The sequence below is a fragment of the Rhinatrema bivittatum genome, chromosome 6, assembly GCF_901001135.1.
Source record: "Rhinatrema bivittatum chromosome 6, aRhiBiv1.1, whole genome shotgun sequence".
NCBI lineage: Eukaryota > Metazoa > Chordata > Amphibia > Gymnophiona > Rhinatrematidae > Rhinatrema > Rhinatrema bivittatum.
Window position 1 is genome coordinate 227,085,307 of NC_042620.1, and position 3,818 is coordinate 227,089,124.

The following is a 3,818-nucleotide window of genomic DNA, read 5'->3' on the forward strand; positions in this document are numbered from 1 at the left end:
CCCTTACCTTCCCCTCCCTTCCTCTACCTAACCCTCCCCCCCGGCCCTATCTAAACCCCTCCCCCTACCTTTGTCCGGGGATTTACGCCTTCCGGAGGGAGAAGTAAATCCCCGTGCGCCAGCGGGCCGCTGGCGCGCCGAGACGCGGCCCGGGGGCAGTTCCGGAGGGCGTGGCCATGCCCCCGGACCGCCCCGGGCCGAAACCAAACCCCCGGGCCCGCCCCCAAAACGCTGCGTCCCGCCACCAAAACGCCGCATCGATCGGCCCCGCCCCCGACACGCCCCCCGACACGCACCCGACAAAAAACCCCTGGACTTACGCGAGTCCCGGGGTTCTGTGCGCGCCGGCAGGCCTATGGAAAATAGGCGCGCCAGCGCGCAAGGCCCTGCTCGCGTAAATCCGCCCGGATTTACGCGAGCAGGGCTTTTAAAATCCGCCCCTAAGTGAACTTAATAGCAGGTAATGGACTTCTCCTCCAAGAACTTATCCAATCCTTTTTTAAACACAGCTATACTAACTGCACTAACCACATCCTCTGGCAACAAATTCCAGAGTTTAATTGTGCGTTGAGTAAAAAAGAACTTTTTCTGATTAGTTTTAAATGTGCCCCATGCTAACTTAATGGAGTGCCCCCTAGTCTTTCTATTATCTAAAAGAGTAAATAACTGATTCACATCTACCCGTTCTAGACCTCTCATGATTTTAAACATCTCTAGCATATCCCCCTTCAGCCGTCTCTTCTCCAAGCTGAAAAGTCCTAACCTCTTCAGCCTTTCCTCATAGGGGAGCTGTTCCATTCCCCTTATCATTTTGGTAGCCCTTCTCTGTACCTTCTCCATCGCAATTATATCTTTTTTGAGATGCGGCGACCAGAATTGTACACAGTATTCAAGGTGCGGTCTCACCATGGAGCGATACAGAGGCATTATGACATTTTCCTTTTATTCACCATTCCCTTTCTAATAATTCCCAACATTCTGTTTGCTTTTTGTTTGATTTTTTGACTGCCCCAGCACCCTGAACCGACAATTTCAATGTGTTATCCACTATGAAGCCTAGATCTCTTTCTTGGGTTGTAGCACCTAATATGGAACCCAACATTGTGTAATTATAGCATGAGTTATTTTTTGGCTTTTAAGTCATTAAAATGATTCAAAAATTTTTAATGATGAGAAAATATTTTTATGATTGCCCCTCTCTATGGGCCTCATTTTCTAAAGTATCGTAGGCCTGCAATACTTTAGGAAATGAGGGGTGGGGGGCCCAAACGGGGGGCGGGCCTGAACTAGCTGGCAGCGATCGCACCGTCGCAATGCGATCACTGCTGGTTTTGCACCCAGTATACAAAACAAATAAATAATTAAATAAATGTAGAACATGCACTCTCTAGTTTAATTGTACAAATCATTATACTTTTTGATTATCAACTTCTTTACTTAAAAAAAAAAACATATTTGCGGTGCCAGCTAACTTTGTATTGACTGCTTTAGAAAAAGTGAAAGTACAAAAGGGGTGAAGTCTTTAGTTTCAAAACAAGAAAAAAGTGCAAGAGCATTTTTTCTTACTCGCCACTTACCATAAGTCATGGTTTGTATTACTGAAGGTCATTTAATTCATAAAGTGAATGTTCCCTCAAACCCTGTCCTTAAATATTATAGATAGAAACATAGAAACATAGAAATGACGGCAGAAGAAGACCAAACGGCCCATCCAGTCTGCCCAGCAAGCTTCACACACTTTTTTCTCTCATACTTATCTGTTTCTCTTAGCTCTTGGTTCTATTTCCCTTCCACCCCCACCATTAATGTAGAAAGCAGTGATGGAGCTGCATCCAAGTGAAATATCTAGCTTGATAAGTTAGGGGTAGTAGGGGTAGTAACCGCCGCAATAATCAAGCTACACCCATGCTTATTTGTTTTACTCAGACTATGTTATACAGCCCTTATTGGTTGTTTTTCTTCTCCCCTGCCATTGAAGCAGGGAGCTATGCTGGATATGCTTGAAGTATCAGTTTATTCTTCTCCCATGCTGTTGAAGCAGAGAGCCATGCTGGATATGCATCGAAAGTGAAGTATCAGGGTTCGTTTTTCAATATCATTTGACAAACAGCAGCTTTTCAATAAATGAAGATCATTTGTCAGAGCTGTAAAATTCTTTGCTCAAAACATTTGTTTACAGTAAAGTATAAATTTACTGAAGTAATTGAAGAACTATGCATTCTTTAAAGCAGTACCATCATTAAGCATTTTATTTGTTCAAAGTTTATTTTTTTAATTCAATATTGGCTATTGACATTTTTTCTGACTGTTAGGATGCATCACACTATTTTTTAGGATAGACTATGTCAATATAATGTTATAACTTGGGTTGGTTGACTACATAAGCAATGTAAATGCCTGTCATTTGGATATTAACTTCTTGCCAGACTCAGCAATTTTGATAGGGTTCATGCTAGGAATCATTAGGGAGCATATAATTTGCAAATTAATGTTTTAGTGCAATATTATGTAAAATTTATAAAGCAGTGTTAAATATTGGTTCAGATACTATCCATCCTATGTATATAATTTAAAGTAGCGAGCTGATTTAGTATTATTCACAACTGTATTATATATTACTATTTTGGTTTAACTTTTGAAACAGACTTATTATACCCCATTTGAAAATCTTAAAGTATGCCTTAAAAGAAAGAAGCGGAGCTTTAGTGGTGGTATATGGCTTTTTTCATTGGAAACTTCTAGAACAAGAAATCATGATATGCATCTCAAAGGCAGTGGACTCAGAAGTAACATTATAAACTATTTCTAAATAAGAAGTATGGATGAATGGAACCTTACAATAGAGATAGAGGAGATAAAATGAACAGAATTCAAATAATTATGGGTTAAGCACAGATGATACTTGGTGGCCTTGAAATGAATAGAAAGCAAAGACTTAACTGTGGGATATGGCATACAATAAAGAGTAAACTGAGGAAATTAGATGGGCCATTACAATACTTAAAGTACCTGCATCCTATTTTATTTTTCTGTGTTTGCACTGTTTCCCACCTGGCTGTTCCAATAAGAAAGAAATTAGTGGAATTGTTATGAAGACTGAGACCCCCAAACTGGATCAAGGTGTCTACTGGGGTTCCACAAGGCTCTGCCCTATCATCAAACTTATTCAACGTATACTTAATTCCATTGTGGAAACTTTGGGATGCCTTGGGCTTTCTTTTTTTATCTAAGTGGATGACATTCCATTTTTGGTTCCAATAAAGGGTACAATTGCCTCTGTGATGGACTATCTGAAAATCTATCTGGAGGCAAGTCAATGTTGGATGTCTCATAATCGATTAGTTTTGAATCTTTCTAAATTAGAGATTCTGTTTCTATCTAGAACCAAAGATGTCCCCATAAATCTTGAGTTTTCTTTAAAAGGTTACACAATAAAAATGTCATCAGTTGTGAGATCTCAGGGTTATGCTAGATTCTAGGCTTTCAATGTCTTCTCAAATTAAACAAATTATTTGAACTGGATTTTATAAGATCTATTTGTTGAAGAGGCTTAAACCCCTGTTAGAACCCTCCAACTTTAGTCTTGGTGTTCAATCTTTGCTTCTGGCATATTTAGATTATTTTAATTCCCTTTTGATTGGTCTCCTTGATTCAACAATATGCCAGTTGCAGCTGCTACAAAATTAAGCAGCTCTCTTATTATCTGGAAGCACGAGGTTTGGTCATATTAATCCAATCTTTGCAAAATTGCACTGGCTGCCTATATCTTTAAGAATTGAATACTAAATCCTCATGCTCATCCATAAGTTAATCAATCA